A 21,560-nucleotide genomic window follows, 5' to 3' on the forward strand; every position below is an offset into this window, starting at 1 on the left:
GTTGATAGTTTTGATAATAATGTTGATGAATATGATGATGATGAAACTGAGCCACCATTGGCTACTAGTCCCACTCCTAATCCCTCTTCCCCGGCTCCCGCTCCCTTTTGTTGTCCTGCTCCCGTTCCCCCATGCATCCTAGGACTAAGGTAGAACGCGCTAAAAAATCAGTTGTGTAACAATTTATGACTATGAAGATAAAACACAAGTTATTTGTAATAAATGTAAACATAGAATGAATCATAAAACTGTAGAAAAACAGGATGGAACGGGACATTTGAGTAATCATTTAATGTCATGTTGTAAAAATAAATTTTTGCATGCTAAAGCTGTAGCCGAAGCTAAAAAAAAATGGTACCACCCTTCCTAAAAATGTTGGAGTAGAGGGCTCTAATATGGTCCAAACACAATTAAATCCTTCTAATGTTTCTGGCTCTAGTATACAACGGTCATATAGTAGAGAAAAAGATCTTGAAGAATTAGCTAAAATGATTGTTGTTATGGGTTTGCCATTTAGTTTTGCTGAAAATCCCGATTTTATTCATTATATTCAAATTGTGTATAATCCACATTTTAAAGGTTTTACTAAAAATACAATTAAAAAGGCTATCTTTGATTATCAAGCTCAAGATTTTCAATATCTTCGTTGTTTATTTTATTATAATAATTGTAAAATAGCTATTACTTCTGATATGGGCCGTAGTGTAAATGGTAATGATTATTTCACTATTACTGCACATTGAATTGATGAAAATTGGACTTTGCAAAAAAGAATTTTAGGTTATAAATGTTGTGAACTGCATAAAATCGGTAGTTATATAGCTCAAACAATTATAGATGTTTTACAAAACTATAGAATTTGTGATAAAATAAGTAGTGTCACATTAGATAATGCTTCTAATAATAGAACTGTTGTTGAAATACTAAAACCGTCTCTTTGCCCTCTTTATATTGATGATTTTCATATTAGGTGTGCTGCACACATATATAATTTGATTGTTAGAGATGGTATAACAATGTATAATGATGGTTGCATAAAAGTTGAAATTGCATGTCATTTTATTTTTAAATGTCAAGTTAAGTCTAGACGTAGAGATTTTGAAAATCGTTGTCGTGAATTTAATCTTCCACCTAGAAAAAATCCAAAATCAGTGTGTACTAGATGAAATTCTTTATATGAAATGCTTGAAGTCGCTTATGAATATAGGAAACCTTTACAAATGGTTTGGAATGCTCATAATTCAAATATGACATATAAACTTGATGATAATGATTTGAATGACATAAAAGAACTTATAGAATTCTTAAAAGTTTTTTATTTAATTACGAAAAAAATATCTACACTTTATTATCCAATTATTTGCTCTGTTTTACCTAATATTTGTGTTATTTCTAGTAAATTTTATAAATTCAAAAATAAACCAAGATTTGAAGAATCTGTTAAGAAAATGATTGAAAAATTAAAAAAATATTTTATTTTTATTCCTCAAATTTATTTGACCGCTTGTTTGTTAAACCCACATTACAAAGATGAAAGTGCATCACGAATGGTTGATAAAATATATTTTAATTTGGATATTGATAGTGAAGATGATGAAACACCTAGTTGTCAAGATGTTAAGATAGTATAAAAATTGAAGCTAGAAAATTGTATGACTTATATTATTCAATGTAGTACGTAATGAAGAGCGTCAAAGTTCTAGGAGTAGATATAATAATGAAGATGATATTGATGATATGATAGATTCTTATATTTAACTTTCTCATAATGATAGAAATGATTTTGATGCATATATTAATCAAAATACAGAAGCTACTACTATTGATCTTCTAGAATGGTGGAGCAATCGCGACCAGGGATTTCCTAAACTTCAACCGGTTGCTCGAGATGTGTTAGCTATTCAAGCATCTTCAGTAGCTTCGGAAGGCGCTTTTAGTGCAACAAGATTTCAAATTGGAGAGCATAGATATTCATTAGCAACAGATAGCTTGGAGATATCGGTACTATTTAGATATTGGATTAATGACGAGAGAAGGAGTTATGGTCGTCCACCTTTACCGACCAAATTTGAAAATGACGTTGATGAAATAATGCAAGATTTTAGTGACGACGACATTGATGCAATGGAGGAATTAGCTAATCAACCAATTCCAGATCATGTTACTAGAGAAATGTTAAATGATTTAAAAAAAGATTTCCTAGGTAGCATGAACTATTAAATTTAAATGTCTATTAGTATGAGTATAATAATTCGAGGTCTAATTCAAACAGAACCCTTCCTAGAAGGTGGCCGTGTAGATTAGATTTTTTAATACTCTACTAATATTTTGTAATTTAACTTGTACTATTTAATTAATATTAATAAAAGTATAGGCTATTCGCCTTAATTTTTTTTTATTATTGTCTTGAATTTAAATTTTCAAACTTTTAAAGTGTGAAATTTAAACTTTTATAGTTTTAAAGTTTGAATTTAAATTTTCAAATTTTTAAATTTTAAAGTTTGAATTTAATTACATAAATTTTCAAACTTTTAAAGGGTGAAAAAAACTTTTATAGTTTTAAAGTTTGAATTTAAATTTTCAAACTTTTAAAGGGTGAAAAAAACTTTTATAGTTTTAAAGTTTGAATTTTAAATTTTCAAACTTTTAAGGGGTGAAATTTAAACTTTTATAGTTTTAAAGTTTGAATTTAACCTTTCAAAATTTTAAGTGTGAAATTTAAAATTTTATAGTTTTATAATTTTAAAGTTTGAATTTAAATTTTCAAAGTTTTAAGTGTGAAATTTAAACTTACTTTTATAGTTTTAAAGTTTGAATTTAAATTTTCAAACTTTTAAAGTGTAAATTTAAACTTTTATACTTTTAAAGTTTGAAAGTTTGTATTTAAAACTTTAAAAGTATAAATTTTTAACTTTAAAATTATAAAAGTTTTAATATTTTTTGAGTAATGTTCCTAATTTTTTAATTTTAATAATTTCTTTTTTAAAATATAGCCGTTGGGACCCGATTTCCGGTCCGGTCCGGTCCCGTGGCCACGCTTACTGCTTTACATGGACCTAAACTAACATATGCTAAGGATATCAAAGAAGAAATTATACAATTTTATCAAGGATTGATGGGCACAGGTGCAACACTACTATCTGCAGTAAATAAAAACATTATGATAAATGGGACTGTTTTGACTCATGCACAACAACTTAGTCTGTGTGCACCTATCACTGAAGCTGAGATTTATCTTGGTTTAAAGGGAATTGGAGATGAAAAAGCTCTGGGGGTTGATGGGTACAATGCTTATTTTTTTAAGAAGGCTTGGCCTATAATCAAAACGGACATAGTAGGTGTTGTTCAAGATTTTTTGAAATTGGAAGGTTATACAGAGCTGTTAACTGTACAACCATTACTTTGGTACCAAAGATCCCAAATCCCCGTAATGTGAAGGAGTTCAGACCTATTGCTTGTTGCACTATCTTATATAAAATTATCTCTAAGGTGTTGGCTGCTAGAATGCAAAGAGTAATGCCTGTTATTATTAATGAGGCGCAGGCAGGTTTTGTCCCTGGTAGGAAGATAGATGACAACATTATCATGGCACATGAGCCTGTCAAAACATATAGAAGAAAATATATCTCCCCCAGATGCATGATCAAGATTGATTTATAGAAGGCTTATGATTCGGTTGAATGGGTGTACTTGAGACAAATATTGGAGGAACTCAGGTTTCCCGAGAAGTTTGTTACTTGGATTATGGAATGTGTCCAAACAGTGAACTATTCTATTATCATCAATGGGGAGCCTACTCCTTTTGACGCTGCTAAAGGGTTAAGAAAGGGGGATCCTATTTCACCCTATTTGTTTGCAATTGCTATGGAATATCTCAGTAGGACTTTGAATGGTCTTTCTCAACTGAAGACATTCAAATTCCACCCTAGATGTTCTAAGGTCCATTTAAACCTCCTTTGTTTTGCAGATGATTTGTTGTTATTTGCTAGAGGTGACTTGAAATCAGTAGAGGCTATTAGCCTATTTTCAAAGGCTTCTGGATTGAAGGCAAACTTAGACAAAAGTGTAGTGTATTTTGGTGGAGTAGAGTCACTGGAAAGGGACATGATCCTTCAACAACTTAGATACTCGAGTGGGGAATTTCATTTTAAGTACTTAGGTATACCATTATTGTCAAAAAAAAGTTATCTATCTTACAATGGCAACCTCTTATAAGGAAAATTGTTGCAAGGGTTACTATTTGGACTGCAAAAAAACTCTCATACGCTGGAAGAGTACAATTGGTACATGTTGTTCTATTTGGAACTCAATCATATTGGTCTCAATTATTTCCTTTGCCTTCTAAAGTGCTGAAAACTATAGAAGCTTATTGTCGTAGTTATGTCTGGACTGGAGCCAATACTATATCCAAGAAAGCACTAATAGCATGGGATAAAATATGTGCTCCTAAAGCTGCAGGAGGTCTTAACCTGATCAATATGGATTTGTGGAACAAAGTTGCAATTGCCAAAAATTATTGGGACTTAGCATATAAGGAAGACAAGTTGTGGATACGATGGATACATACCTATTATATGAAAGGGATGAATATTGATATCACTCCCATACCCCAGTAGGCTAGCTGGATGGTAAGGAAGATCATTAGTGCTCAGAGTTCGCTTGGTCAAGGTGCTATTAGAAATGATCACAGAAGGAGTATCGTTAGACAAATATATTTCAATTTGTTGGGTGTTCTGCCTAAAGTTCCTTGGAAAACTTTGATGTTTCGAAATGAAGCCAGACCTAAGGCAACTTTCATAATGTGGCTCACTCTCCATGGAAATCTTCTCACATCTGATAGATTGATTAAATGGGGCATAGATGTTATCCCCAACTGCTCACTTTGTGCGACCCACCCGGAGAATAGGGACCATCTGTTTGTAGAATGTGAGTAAACTAGAAAGGTATGGAGTGCCATATTGAAATGGATGCACAAGGATGAATGTCCTGCTACCACATGGCCACAAATGGTTGACTGGGGAATCACAAATAGGAAGGGGATATCTCAGATAGCCCATGCGTTCAAAATAATGTTTGCTGAAACGTGTCACACTATTTGGCTTGAAAGAAATCAGAGGATATTTGAAGGGAAAAGGGCAGATGTCGCGGCCATTATTCGAGAAGTGGTTTACCTGTGTTGTACTAGAGCGCCTCCAAAGCTTCAGACATTAGTCCATACTTGGTTTTTGACAAACAATGTGTAAGGTCTAGGTGCAACTGAATAAGAAGATAACTTCATATGAGCTAATCTCCAATTTAGTAAAATTTGGGTTCTAATTAGGTCTATTTTCTAGAATAACTAGTTGAGTTGACTTAGCTGCTTTGTAATTCCCTCCTGATGATTAATAAAGTTGTTAGTTACCAAAAAAGAGTAATTTTTTTTAGGAATTCTATAGTGTAAGGAGCAAATTACATCCTATCTATATTCTTTTCCAATCTACAAAAATCCCCTAAAATTGTTATCATCCAGATACATCCCATCAATTTACTGATGTACATGTTTCCTAAGATGAAAAGATTGTCTTCTAATTGTCCTGAATTGGTTAGTGAGTTGGAGAGCTACATCCTCAGGCTACATTATAGAAGAGTATGTTGGGAATTCCTAGTGGACAATGAATTAAATGTAACACAGATGGTGTATCAAGAGGTAATCCAGGTAAGAGTATTGTTGTTGTGGTGTTTAGAGATGATGCTGGTGATTTTATGTGTGCTGCTACCCGTTCAAACTAATATGTATTCAAAGATAATGGTTATTGCTAACTGAAATTTGTGTGCATAAAGACTTCACAAATGTGGTGATTGAGACTGATTCAACCATTGCTAGATTGATCATGATACAAGAGGTGCAGGCACCCTGGGCTGTTGATACAATAGTCAGAAAAATTATTACATTGTTGAGGGATAATTTTTTTTGATTTTCTCATGTGTACAGGGAAGGAAATGTTGTGGCAGATAGCCTAGCTAATTATGCCATAATTGAGCAGATTTCTGGCACTTTTGAGGAGTTCCACCAGCTATCTGCATAAGCTAGAAAGTGGATATATCACATTTGATACATTATACAACTAGTTTGTTGACTTTTAAAAGGAAATTAAATATAAAATTAAATGTCAATTCCCTAAATCGTGCAAATCAAATTGATGTCAATCTCTCCCAATTAACATTTCCAAACAATTCAAATTTAAAATTTTCTTCCCTCATATCTCTCCCAAATCGTAACAGATTAAAAAAATTTGACAATTTTATATATTTCTGTATCATATATAAAATAAACCTATGAATATGATATACACTTATTTAATTATAAAATAGTGTTGCGGATACTTAACAACATGTGATACATCACAACATCTGATACATAACTCTGTTATATACATATAACAAAGTTTTATGCCATATATATAACTATGAATATGATACAAACTAATTTTGTTATAAAATATTAGTGTTTATGTGTCAACAGTAATATTTGATAGTATCTACAGATATATAGTCTTCTAGTTGAATAAGTTGGGTGTATGTATCTGGTAGTAAAAAATAATGAAATTTGTAATAGTTGTGTATCCAATACATAACTATGAACATGATACATACTAATTTGTGTTTCAATAAAGAGTAAATTTTAGGTTTAACAAACATAAAAATCATATTTGTATGCTATAGCTATAGTTTGTATAATTGCGCTCCATAGCAAACTTTATGTTTGCTATGGAGCCTCAGATTTGTATAAATCACTGGCAGCCTCTCATTTATATAAATTGTTGGCACTCTCGTTTGTATAAATCGTTAGCAGCCTCTCAATTCAATTTTATGTGTTTGTATATCTACATAAAATTTGAATTTATATACAATTGAATCGAAATAAAACATTTGTATATCAAAATCTCTCTCTTTCTCTCGCTTTATACAACACAAATTATACATTGTAATTTGTATAATCTGTGTTTGTATAAAGTGAGACTGAGAGAAAGGCAAAAGAAAATTGGGTATGGGAAGATCTATATTTGTATAATTATAAGTGTATATGACAAAAATATATGTATTTGTATTTGTATTTGTATTTGTAGATACAATTTTCTCTCGCTTTATACAAACACGAACACATTTTATACATTTGTGTTTGTATAAAGTGAGAGAGGCGATGGAGAGACTGGCAGCAAGAAATGGAGAGTGGCGAGCGAGAAGTTCAGGGAGAGAGGCGAATGGCGACTGTTTGCTACGGGTTACAATTAAATCAAATTGTGGTTATAACATTTAATTTGAATTAATTATTTGCTATTTTATTCAATTTTTCCTTCAATAAATTAGAGTTATGTATCAAAAATAATATTTGAAAATGATATATTGTACATGATAAAATTGCAATGTATCATAAAGGTGAAACAAATAAATTATACATTAATTTAATAATCAAAATCGACTAGATACATTAAAAGATCTGTTGAAAGCAACAAAAGCTTCAACAATTTGATCTGCTAAAAGAAAAAAAAATGATGAAGAAATCCGTCCACACTTTCTCCTTTGCTTTGTATCAACTCTTGTAGCTTTTTTTTTTCACTTTCAACAATGGTGTTACCCATGAATCTTGACCCAAAACCCTTACCGGAGCCACCTACAACTCTTGATAAAATTGTAATGTATCATAGTGTTGAAATTAAGGCATTACATTAATTTAAGAAAAAAAAACAACTAGATACATTTAAAAACTGAATCCATATGTATCAGAAAAAGATGAACAACAAAAAGTTAGAAAAAAAAAAGTCAACAATTTGATCTGCTGAAAGCAAAAAAAAATGACAAAGAAATCCTTCTACACTTTCTCTTTTGTTCTGTACCAACCTCCATAGTTTTTTTTCACTTTCAACAATGACATTATCCATGAATCTCGACTCAAAGCCCTTACCAAAGCCACCAACAACTCGACCTGCCCCCTTTTGGGTGTTTTTCAACAATCGATTTTGAAGTTGAAGATGCATCCTTCTTCGACCAGATTTGTAGATGAAAAAGCTCAAAAAGTATTAAAAAAAAAAAAACTGATACCTGATGAAATGGAAAGAAGAAAATGGATGAAGAAGAAGATGAAGAACTACCTCTTCAATAACTTGCAGTTGACAAATCAGAAAGAGAAAAGATTTGAAATTCAAAAATAGAGTGATGGAGATAATTCATGATACCATAAAGTGATTTTAGGCATGAAAAAAGGAAAAAAAATCATGGGGTGATAGTTTACAATGATGTATCCAGAAAAGTGAGAGAAAATGTGGAGAAGAGAGATTTTTGTAATTTTTTTTAAATGGTAGAGAATAATAGAAAATAGGATAAAAAAAATGTATAGTTAAATAATTTTTCCCTTTAAAAATAGCCACAATATACATACTAATATATACATATATTATACATCCATATTTTTGTTTAAGCGATTGGGTAAATGACAATCCAGGTTAAATCTTCACCAAAATCTGGTGCCATTACCCTAATTATATCGTTGACAACTCTATTAACTGATTCATGATTCATTGTGCATTAGGAACTAACTTAAAAATGGGTTAAAGATTTAATTTCACGAAGTAGGTGTTGATAAGTTTTTGAATAGTTAAAAGACTAAATCCATTAAGTGTAGTTAAGGGACCATTTTAGACCTACTCCTATAGTTAAGGGACTATTTATGTCATTTTCTCTTGCAAGATACAAAAGCACAATGAAAAAAATGGTTAGTTCCTAATACACAATGAATCATGAATCAGTTAATAGAGTTGTCAACGATATAATGGGGTAATGACACTCTATCTTGCAACATTCAAAGGTGTAAAGCCAATTGCAAACATGGTACGCAATTTGATTCAATATATACGGTTAAACATCTCTACAAATTTGAAATAATTATTATGCAAGGCCGTCTCAATAAGATTGGGGGCCTGAAAGTTAAACTTTATCAAGAGGTCCTAATTTTTTTTTGTAGGTGACATATGTAAATTGAATGAAAATTACAACAATGATATACCCTGTGTAATCCTACAAGTGAGGTCAGTGGAGGATAGGATATATATAAACCTTATGAAGTAAGAAGATAAACAATGCAAATTTTCAATGGAAAAAATATAATATGAAATTAGAATAATAAAATATGGCTCAAGAATTTAATAAATTGATATAGCGATATCGAAATAGTATTGTGCATAGATTTGATAAGTTGATATCATATAATGATATCGAAATATTGTTGTGTTGCTTCAATATTATAATGATAACTTGTTGCAATGCTTAAAATTTGAAGAAGACATCAGAAAACGTTTTTTTTTTTTTTTGAAAACAGACAATAATAAATTTTGCATAATGCAGAAGGTTTAACCTTTGAGAGACTTAAAAATGTTCAATAATAAGAAAATTTATCGAGATGGTAAGCACAACTCACTTCCAATCATGTTTTCATGTGATGTTATGCTCTCTATAATAACCAAAAAGTATTTGTACAATGTCGATGATATTAACTTGCAGGCAAGTTCAATATGGTTGTACAAGATACCTCATGGTATTAGAAACTTAATGAACTACATAAGCATAAGTATGGGAACACTCAAATCATAATTACTAAAAATGGTAAGTTTCTAAATCTGTAATGTAGTTACTAAACTATATGATCAACCAATATTTATTGAATTTGAAAAAAAAGTCCAAAATAAATAGTTCAAACCTCTTTATTTTGATTTTTAGAATTGGATCCGATGCATATAGATACAAATGATCCAATGAAAATCATTCATCTGATTGTCCTTTCTATGCACATGTAACAGAAATAGATGTCAAATAACATATTAACTTCTACTTAAATTGATACACGTTCCTTACGAGCACCATATATACATAGTTGCCACACGTAAAAAGGCATTACACGATGTACATGGTCGTTTAGTTGGGAACTAGTTATCCCAGGATTAACTATCCTGGGGTTAGTTATCCTGGGATAACTTATCCCACCATGTATATGGGATAACTTAGCCCATCACTATGCTATAAATGGTGGGATAAGTTATCCCAAACATGTCAACCAAACAAGACATCTAAATTTTATCCCAGGACTATTTATGCTTATCCCTCACACCAAACGAGCCCACAATGTCATTCAATAAATTCTTTGAATTTTCCATACAAAAGTATTTTAGTATCACAAATTTTTTTATTGCTCGATCACTTTTTTTTTCTGCTATTAAGTGATTAATTTGTACTCAAATACAACAGGAACATCTGTTTAAACGAACTCAAAATGGACATCTAAGGCTAGTCTTGAGTTTTTGGAGTCAGAGTTTGAGACTAAGCCTAGAAATGAGGATCAAATTTATCGGAATCCAAGTTGTGTGTTGCGCTAATTGAGTCCTCCCTATGCCTCTCGTATCATTTTCTTCATTCACTTGTGACTAAGGATGGAAGGGGATTCATCATAATCTCCATCGTTGGAAATTCACGTTATATATATTCACGAGAGCTCGATGCCTTTAAAAATGAGGCATCCACCTAAGACCCAAAATTTAAGAGATTCCATTATTATAAGGATTTCTTTTTAAAAAGGAATAAAATATACGGTGTCCTTTAGTTCGTTTCGAAACATTAAAAAATATTTCTTTCTTTTTTGTCAATTTTTAAATTTAACCTCCACGTGACAAGTTTAAGATTCCAAGATGAAAAGATTTTTGATATATATACATATATCTAATTTACTTTAAAATCATAAGATTCAAAAATCTTCTTAATTACTCTTTTAAATTTAGTGTCAATTCAAAATCGAACAAAAGATTAAAACTGATCCAGTACTACTTTTAGAAAAAAGTAAAATTTCATCGTAAAGAAAGAAACAATTTTACATCTAAAAAATATATTCTAAATACACGGACAATTCTACTTCTTAAAAAACTAAAAAATAGACTTTGAATGTAAAATTAAAAAAAAAAAATGTTTAAGGCCACATATTAAGCTTCATGTGTTCAAAATAGTGAAACTTACTCAAATCTTTGATCCAACTTTATTGAAAAAAATAAAAATTCTTGGTCGATTCATCTTTATGAAAAAATACAAATTCCGTTGACGAGACTTGGACCCCGGTGTCTCACAATAAAATAAAAATTCTAGGATCTACCTTTATGAAACGGGACTTGAACTCGGGTGTCTCACAAAATATAAAAATTCTAGGATCCACCTTTATGGAAAATAAAAAATTCTAGGATCCACCTTTATGGAAAATAAAACTTCCGTTGCCGGGACTTGAACCCAGGTCTCTCAGGTGAGAGCCGAGTATCCTAACCAACTAGACTACAACGGATTGTTGTAAAAATTAAAGGGATTAATTTTTAAGACGGTTTAATATTTGTAAATTAATCTATAGAAAACAACAAACAAAAGAACACAGGCCAAGTTTCCTTATAACTTTACTCTCCAATATGATGTTATATCTTCTCTCTTCCATCAATCAGATAATATCTGATAATGCAAAAATTAGAAATTTAAGATAGACCTCTAGTTCTCCTTTTTTGTCATTGAAAGAATTCCGATCTTGGACTGTAAAAAGAGTGATCTCAATGCTTATATCTATCTTTCAAGCTATGTGGTCATATGACGGAAAAAGACTAATTTAATGAGATATGTCTGTTACAATATGTATATGTATGCCTTCACAATATTTATACTTTTGTTTCTAAAATTTAGTTCTATACAAGTAAAATAGCCTAGTATTGTGTGATCATAAAAATATAATATATTAATTCGCTTTATTATAAAAGAAAATACTGCGATTTGTTTCAATCTAATATACATTAATTCTTGCAAATAAAAATGCTTAAGAATTATTACCATATATTGAGAAGTTAAACTTCGCAGAATAAAAATACAAAACTATAAGCAATAAAAAGGCATGAGGAAGACCAGCTCCTCTACACGATTTAGTAGCAACAAATAATTCATTAAGATCATATCCTCATACCTTTGTAAAATGAATATTAGAAATTCTATATTGAACTCTTTGGGATAATTAGGCATAGAAAAATATATATAAATTATGTTGAATTTGTCAATTACATACCTAAAATATGTTATTTCCTATTTAAAATTACATAGTAAGGCAATATGTTATACATCTACTACTGAAAATAGAAAGTCTCTAAATCTACAATGTAGCTACTAAACTATCCCATCAATCAATATTTATTGAATTTGAAAAAGAGTTCAAGAAAAAAATAGTTTGAGCCTCTTATTTTAATTTTTTGGATGATTCAAATAAGATATTAACATCGCAACAAGATACTCTCAAGGATACACAAAGGATCAATTATCACAATGACTATCTTACTAATCTGTTAGTTGCTATCAAGTAGTTATGTGAACTGGTTCAAGAATTTTTAGGATTTGGTTAAAAATACATGTAACTTAGCAGCACCATATATACTTAGCTTCCACGCGTAAAATGTTGTATATATAGTAAGAATTAATGATCAAAACATTTTTTATTATTTAAATAATTAGCCAAAACGACCCAACCCAACTTGGATCCGCGCATTTAAAATATCTTTTTGTTTTATTTGAATTTCTCACCGTTGGAAATGACTATACTGAAATGTTGTAACTTTCAGGAACAACGATGACCGTTCTGAAGGGTTGCAAACTTTCATGAATGGTCGTGTGGTTTCTGGAAGGTTGCAACCTTTCGGAACCAATGCTTCTTGACTATAAATACCTGTGATTCCTCATATTTTTTCACTTACGAAATTTCTAAGCTGCTTCTTCTTCTTCTGCACAATTCAATATTCGTGTACTTTACTACCGTTGAGTGGCTCACTGACACCATTGTTTTGGGTATCAATATACTGATGAATAAAATCGTTCTATCTTGGGAGGATCTATTTCAATTCAAACCTCAGATACTAGAGGGGAATAATTTCCTTGAGTGGACATTGTGCATTCAGTGGGCTCAATTTTATTTCCTTTCTGTTTCATACGATTGTTACATATTCTGGTATATTTTACCGTCATTAATTTCTGTTAATTGATTTCTATTCTTCACTACGTGATTTAAACTTTGAAATTTACTGTTTCTGCAAAGTTCTGTTATCAGTAGTATTGGTTTGAAATAAAGATTGCATAACATAAAAGGCCTAACGCGATGTATTCAAACATTTATTCTTTCACAGTACCTTAATGTCATTCAATTTAAAAGTCAAAAACTAATTTTGTCATTGTTCGATCACTTCCTTTTAGCAGAAACATCAGTTTAAATGAGCTTGAAATGGGCATCTCCAATTAGTTTTGAGTTTTTGGAGTCATAGTTTGAGACATAGCCTAGAAATGAGGATTAATTTTATCAGAGTCAAAGTTGTGTGTTGTGCTAATTGACTCTTCCCTATGTCTCTCATATCATTTTCTTCCTTCACTTATGACTAGGGGCGGAAGGGGATTCATTCTAACCCCCTTCGTTGGAAAATCAGGCTATATATATGGTAAGGTCAAAAACTTTTTTGTAATATATAAATAGTATATGTTAAATCTGTTTGACGAAAATCTTTCATTCACCACTGCTTTTGACTAGATCTCTAGCACTCCTGGTTGCTTTCGTGTGTCGTGGCTTCATTAGGGGTAGCAAGTTCTGTTTGATAGCTTATTATTTAGTTAATTACATGTTGTCTCATTAGCAATGCAATATTCTTGAGACAATAGTCAGAGAGGGAGACTTACCCATCTTTGGCATGCTTAGAACACAACTCAACACTCTACTACACATTATTAGAGGTTTTTTTTACAGCAAATCAATGAAAAATTTATATTACAAAACATGATTTTACCATCTATTTCCCTTTGAACTAGCTCATTGAGAAAACACATGGTGAGAATCAGATTCTCAGTGAAATACTAGGAAGCTTCCTAATTTTTTTGTGTGAAAACACTACTATCTCTTTTCTCACTGGTTCAAAAAAAATAAATAGGGAAAAGGCTCAAATATGCAACTTTGAGAAAAGACTCATTTATGTCATCCGTTCAACGTTTGGCTCATCCATGCCATTATTTGTTTATTGAAATAGCATAGATGAGCCAAACTTTTAACAGGTGACATAGATGAGCTTTTTTCATAAAGTTCAATGGCATATTTGAGCGTTTTCTTTTTTTTAAAATAATTTAATCAATGACATGACCGAATTGTAATTGACCATGTGTAAAAAGTAATTTTGCAAAACTGAAACTTTTTTCAATTAATAAATAATGGCATGGATGAGCCTTTTCTCAAACGGAAATGACATAGATGAGCCAATAAACGTGAACGGCATAGATGAGCCTTTCCCCAAAGTTTGATGACATAATTGAGCCTTTTATGAGAACAACCACTGAACATTTTTCAGTGGAAAATTTCAATGAAAAATAGTGATATTTTAGTAGTGACTAGTGACATATTGCAAAGTCCTGCTTTAGGGACTGTCATAGTGTCACGTATTGTTCCTTTGAGAAGGATGTGATACCACCATCTATTCAATCTGACAACCGGTCACAAAGTTGTATCCCTATTTACGTGATCTATGCATACCAGGTGTTAACTTACAAGTTAACGTGAATTCAATAACTTTTGTTCATACTCTATCTACATATGTATAGATTCTTAATTTGTACTCAAATTTAGCGGGAACATTCGTTTAAACGAGCTCAAAATGGGCATCTCCAACTAGTTTTGGGTTTTTGGAGTCAGAGTTTGAGACTCGACCTAAAAATGAGGATCAAATTTATTGGAGTCAAAGTTGTGTGTGTTGTGCTAATTGAGTCTTCGCTATGTCACTCATATCATTTTCTTCCCTTCACTTATCACTAGGGGCGGAAGAGGATTCATCCTAACCCCCTTTGTTGGAAATTACATTTTTTTTTTTTAATATGAATTTTTGTGGCCTGTGCGGCCTTTTATTTAATAAAAATGAATCATAATCCTATACAAAGCCCATGGCCCCAAATAAACAAAGCAAAGAAAAAAAATAAAACATAAAAATTGGTAAGGTCTAAAAGACCCGATCCAAACAAAAATAGGTAAAGTAGCTTTCACTTTTGGAAAGTAATTCAACCAAGAAAACCTTCTTCCTGATAGTTGTCGGTCGGAATCATGAAATTCTCCCTCCGTTGTCTTCTATGTTGAAGTTCCATATACCAAGGTATACCTCTCTTCCTTCTTACTTCCTTTCTTGATTTCTCTCCTCTCACTTTTTCGGTTCTTTTACAGAATGCCAGGTAGTTCCATTTCCAGGTGGCTGGTAGAGGAAATAATAGCTTATGACTTTGTTGTGACTTAGCTGAGTTTTCTTCTTCTCGTTCTACATAATCCCTTGCCCTCCTTTGAATTTTAAAAGATGGACTCCTGAGGTTATAACTAGCTTTTTGTAACCAGTTGTGTAATCGTGACAGTGCAACAAATCTGTATGCTTTCTCATGCTTATTAACTCCTTTTTCTATGCTAGAATATTGGAGATCCTTGCTCTTGTACTTGTGTTTATGTGTTTTGAGTCTTGACTGTTGTTTTATCTGTATGATTTTCGAACTGAAAACAAACTCAATGTAGGGTGATTTTGCGTGTTCTGATCCTGAGATTAGGCATTTGTGATTTTTCTGCATATAAGATCCTTCTTTCCTTTAGTGGTAGCTCCTGAAAACAGCAATATTGATGCTCTGTTTGTGACTCTATACCTATACCAAAGAATCTGCCAAAAAAATTGCCCTCTATGAATATGTGTGTAATTGTTGCACTTACTTCTCCATTATCTCTCTTATCTCTTCCACTTTTTCTGCTATTTCCCATGGAGTTCTCCAAATCTTCTGAATGATTTTCTTGAGCTAAGAGAGTCAGTCTCAATAATTACATTCTGGATTCTTCTGCAAAAACTCTTTCTAAGAACTGTTAGGATAGCAACAGTTTCTGCTTGCATATTTGTTGCATGTCAATACCCTTGGATTTGGCATATATTAGATCTCTTTTATTATCTCTAAAAAAAAATCCAAAAGAGCTCCAACCTGGGTTACCTCTGCATGCTCCATCAGTGTTACACTTTACTTGGTAATCTTTAGGAGGTTTCCATGTGACAATTAAGTAGTGTATCTTGGGCTTGTACTGATTGAGTCTATGCACTATCTCTTGCCATGACCATCTCATTTTCTTTATCCATGGAAATTAAGTCTTCACTATCTGCCTGACCACTTCAATTGTCATTTCCACCATTCCTTCCCAACTGATTCCACTGCCATGTTTGAGGGCATTCATTCTCTTCCATAAACTCCACATGATGATAGTTGGTATTGCTCTATATATGCTCTGCAATTTTGGTGTTGCCTTCTGTTTCCACCAAGAGATTATGAGTTGTTGTAGATGCATTCCTTCTATGTTGATTCCTGTAAAAAGAGCAAAATATCTCCATGGCATGTTGGCTATTGGGGCTGTTAGGAATAAATGAGTCATTGTTTCCTTCTCTTTCCTGTCACAACACCAACATCTGGAAGCTATGTTGATTCTCATCTTCTTAAGATTGTCATCGGTGGCAATCTTCCTCTTCCAGACTCTCCACAGAAAGAAATTAATCTTAAAGGCCAATCCCTTATTCCAGAGTACCTCAAAGTCTCTTCTAGGTTCATGTTTGCTTCTCACTATCTCTCAAGCTGACTTAACTGTGAACATTCCCTGTGCATTTGCCATTCACCAAGCTACATCATTTCCAAAAAGAGTGTTTGGAGGTGATATGTTCTACATGATATAGTCAGTCATTTCAGTAGACAGATTCTGTAACAATTTCTCTCTGTCCCACCCTTCTTTTGTGCTAAAATCCTTAACTTCCACCTCCCCATCCTTTTCATTTTCTTCTATATGATATAGGGCTCCTTGTTTAGTCCAGTTATCAAACCAGAAACTAGAGTTGCCTGCCTTAATTTGCCACCATATTTCATGTTCAATTTCCTTTCTTACTGATGTCATTCTTCTCCAAACATGAGATGTACCATATCTCTTATCAATGATAGGATGATGTTTCTTACAGTATTTTTTCCACATAAAAGAAGCCCACAAAGTATCTGTTGAAATTCTGAAATTCCACCAGAGTTTGGCAAAAAGTGCCTTTGAAACATCATGTAGTGACCTCCATCTCATTCCTCATTCCCTTCTTGGATAGCACATTTTGTCCCAAGCCACCCAATGTTTTGTTCTTTGCCCCTGCAGTGTTAGCCCAAAATTTTTTTGCAGAAATTCTATGCAATTGGGTAATGACACAAGCTGGTGGATTCATGGCAGAGAGTACATAAATTGGCATACACTGTAGTACATGTACTATTAGGACATATCTTCCTCCAAAAGTGAGTAGTCTATTCTGCCAGGAACTGATTCTCTTCACCACCTTCTTGATCAAACTCTCAAAGTGAGTTCTATTTTTCTTTCCATAGAAAATCGGGCATCCCAAATAGGTGAAAGGAAAAGAGCCTTGCTTAATTCCTGTTATTTTTCTTACCTTTCTACATACTCCAATTGGTACCTTTTCATGCAAATAAGTAAAGCTCTTGTTTAGATTGATTAGTTGTCCTGGCACCTGTTCATAATCTCTCAGCACCTTCATCATTTTCCTCATTGAGTATGATTGTCCTGAACAGAACAATATAGTATCATCAGCATAACTCAGATGATTAATCACAGGGCTCCACTTTGGTAGTCCAAAACCTTTATACTTTTGATCCTTGAATAATTGGTTGAGACTTCTTGCCAAAACCTCTGCTACTATGATAAACAATGTTGGAGAAAGAGGATCCCCTTGTTTCAATCCCCTTGATGATCGAAAAAAACCAAAATTCTGCCCATTTATAATCACTGAGTACCAGTTGTTTGATATCAACATTACCACCATGTTAATAATCCTTTTCGAGAAACCAAAACCCTTTAGAACTTTTGTGAGAAAGACTCTATCATAGGCCTTAGCCATGTCCAGTTTCACCACCACATTATGTAGCTTGTTTCTTCTATTAATATCTCTTATGATCTCCTGAGCTAGAAGAACGTTCTACGTGATACTTCTCCCATTCACAAAACCTGCTTGATTCTGTGAGATAATGTTAGGTAGCACTTTTACTAATCTTTCATGCAACATCCTTGATATGATCTTGTTAATGAAAGTGCTAAGGCTTATAGGTCTCAGATCACCAAAATTTTCAATTACCTCATTTTTAGGAATCAGAACTAGATTCGTGTGAGTTATAAACCTGGGAAGCTCATGTCAACAAAAAAAGGCTTTCACCATGTTTACAATGTCGCTTTTCACCGTATCCCAACAGTTTTGAAAAAAAAAGTTCTGAGAAGCCATCTAGACCAATTGCACTATCCCCATTCAATGCAAACACTACTTCTTTAACCTCTTCTTCAGATGGTAATGCTCTCATCTCTTCCTTTTGTTCTTCTGTTATCATTTTAGGAATGTTGTCCAGCATTGAATAATCTGTAGGCTCATTAGTCTCCATAAACTGTTCTTTGAACACACTCACTGCCTCTTCCCCAATATTCTGTGTGGTGGTTACTATATCTCCTTGTTTGGTCTTTATCTCAGAAATCTGCAGCTTTCTCCTTCTCTCATTAACATATGCATGAAAAAACTTTGTGTTCTTATCCCCATTTTGAAACCACCTCATCCCTACTTTTTGCTTCCAATATTCTTCCTCAATGTGTAGGCATTTTTTAAGGTCTACCTCAGCTTTCTTCAAAGCTATTCTATTTTCTACTGATGTATTGATCTCTACCTGAACTTCTTTGGTCCTGACTATATCCTCTAAGGTGTCCACTTGTTGAAAAATGTTTCCAAAAGTTGTTTTGCTCCATTGTACCAAAGTTATCTTCACTCTTTTCATTTTAGTCTGTACCACAGTGAAGGGTGAACCTGTTTCTTCCAACTTCCAGATGTCTTTACTGCTTTTTGAAAACTATGGTGTTTAATCCAGAAATTGAGAAATCTAAAAGGCTTGAAAATTTGTTCATGGGATGTACTACAAGTAACATGTAGTGGGGCATGATCTGAACCTTCCCTGATTAGGTGTTGTACTTCTGTATTCTACAATTGATTCATCAATTCATTATTCCCAAAGACTCTGTCCAGTCTTTTGAAAATACAGTCTTGCTCTATTAGGCCATTCCACCAAGTGTAACAACTTCTTGAGAATTTTATCTTATTCAAGGCACAAGAGTTGATGCATTGGACAAAGTCCTCCACTTCTGTTTGTGAAACAGGTAATCCTTCCAAATTCTCTGACTCATCAATAATGGTGTTGAAATCTCCCCCTACCATCCAAGGACAAACTGTATTGTAAGCAATCTCCTCAAGGTCTTTCCACAGTTCCAACTCTCCAGGGCACGACATCTAGCATAGATTGTTGTAACCTTGACATGAGCATTACTGTCTCTATGCTTGAAAAAAACAATAAATTGTTGCACTATGTCAAAACAATCCTACTCCACCCACTTCTCATCCCAAAATAACCAAATTTTAGAGGAAAAATTAACTTTGGCATGCTGCTTCCCAAGTTTTCTCCTGTACCTGTCCAATTCTGAAAGGCTTTGAAAAGGCTCTAAGAGAGCAATATATGAGTAATGATGTTTTCTGTTTAGATCCAGTAGTCTCTCAAAATAATTTTGAGACTTTACTGACCTAATATTCCAAAACAAAATTTTACTAATCATTGATCAAGAAACAAGGGCCTGTTTCTTCTACTCTTTGTATTGACATAGGACATGTCTGGATTGGTGTTCCTGTTTGTCCCATATTTTCCTTTTAAGTATCATATTTGTCTTGGGGATAGATCTCCTTCCCTGCTGATGTGGTGTATATTAGCATACATGCCCTCTTCTTCTTCTGCATCTAACTTTTCTTTAATCTCATGTGGCTGTAGCTTATCTATCGTAGACCTTATGAAAATAGTTGGTTCTTTATTTGTCAAAACATCTTCATTCTCCAGTAAATGTGCTATTTTCCTCCCCCCTCCCCCCCCCTCTTTTTCATTATCAGAGTTTGTTTTTGCTTCTAGTGGTGTGCCATTGTTACATGTTTCTTGTACAAACGAATTTTCTGAGTTGCAGCTTTGCTCCAAACCTATCTTGGTCTCATTTATATAAAAATTTGTGGATCCTGTCTCACTTCTTCTGCTTAGTTTTGTTACTATTTTCTGCTTTGATGGTTGACTCTCCTTGCCCTCTACTTCATTCTGTAGGAGTATAATTCGCTTATCATATGTTATTTCCTCTTCGTTATCGTATTTTACAAAGTATTTGTCTTATAATGCTCGAAATTTGTTTTTTGTAGCCACCTCTACTCTATATTCTTCTTGTGTTCTTACATTCCAGACTTGTTCTAATTTTTCTTTGATGATGATAACTCCTTTTGTTCCCATTCCTCGTGGGCTCTGGCACCTTGTTTCTGTAATTTTCCCTTTGCACCTTTTCCAACAGCTTGATCATCTTTTACCCCATTTTCTTCTTTGTTCTTCTACGCCAACTCTTTCTCCTCTTTCTTTTCTTCTTGTGGGAAAAGTTCTGGGTGAATGGCATAGCAGTCTTTCTCATTGTGTCCCTGGAGCTTGCATGTTTTGCAATATTTTGGAACATAATCGTACTTGATTGTCACCCATTTTCCCATGATTTCACCGGTCTTTCTCCTTATTCCAATGTTAATTCTTTTTGGAATTCTCCCAAAAGATCCACCTCGACCTTTACCCTTGCACAACTAGGCCTTGTTTTATTTTGTGTTGCCAGATCTACTTGTAGAGGTCTTCCAACTAATGCTGCCATATAAAAAATTGTCTTTTTACCGAAAAGGTTTGGTGGCAATGATGGGAAAGATATCCAGGCTATCGCGGTGGTCGTTTCCTCCTTTGGATCAAATAGTGGATCCCACTTCAGGGTTTTCATTAGATAAGACCAATTATTATGCATGATATAAAATTGAGGTTTTGATAACAGTTTCACATAATCTTCGAGTAGTGAGGCCTTTATCAATACATATATGTTACTCAAAAACCCTATGTTTATTTCCCCTTTTAAGTCACATTGTTTTGGTATTAATTTCCTCAACTCTTGAATATCCGGCCATCTATAAGAGAATTTCCCAATCATTGCGTATTGTAAGTCCTCATTTATGATTGTTTGTTGTACCTCTTCCTCCTCCCATACTATCTTTGGTTCCCCATGGAAATATGTTAAAGATTTAATATGTAATGTTGTGTTTTTGGTGCTGCAAGAGTGTGTGCATATGATTTTTTGTTTTCCTCCAAGAAAACATGTGTTTGGCCAACCTCAACTGGTGGAGGTTGGCCGGCCCTCTGATGAAAATTTGCATTCGCCACTGCTTTTGATTAGATCTCGAGCACACTCCTTTCTGCTTTCGTGCATGGTGGCTTCATCAGGGGAAGACGGGAAGTTAGTTCTATTTGATAGCTTATTATTTAGCTTCAGCTAAACATATATAGTAGATTACTTCTTGTTTCATTAGCAATGCAGTATTCTT

The 21,560-nt window shown here is 33.1% G+C and overlaps 1 non-coding gene across 1 annotated transcript; it reads right to left on the reverse strand.

The window, feature by feature from the left end:
- Positions 1 to 11,277: 11,277 nt before the first annotated feature.
- Positions 11,278 to 11,350, reverse strand: TRNAE-CUC (transfer RNA glutamic acid (anticodon CUC)). Its single transcript has one exon. It is a non-coding gene; the product is annotated as a tRNA-Glu (tRNA).
- Between the last annotated feature and the right edge of the window lie 10,210 nt (positions 11,351 to 21,560).

This window comes from Solanum verrucosum, unplaced genomic scaffold (assembly GCF_900185275.1).
Source record: "Solanum verrucosum unplaced genomic scaffold, falcon-dt-bn FXZP01000057.1, whole genome shotgun sequence".
Lineage (NCBI taxonomy): Eukaryota > Viridiplantae > Streptophyta > Magnoliopsida > Solanales > Solanaceae > Solanum > Solanum verrucosum.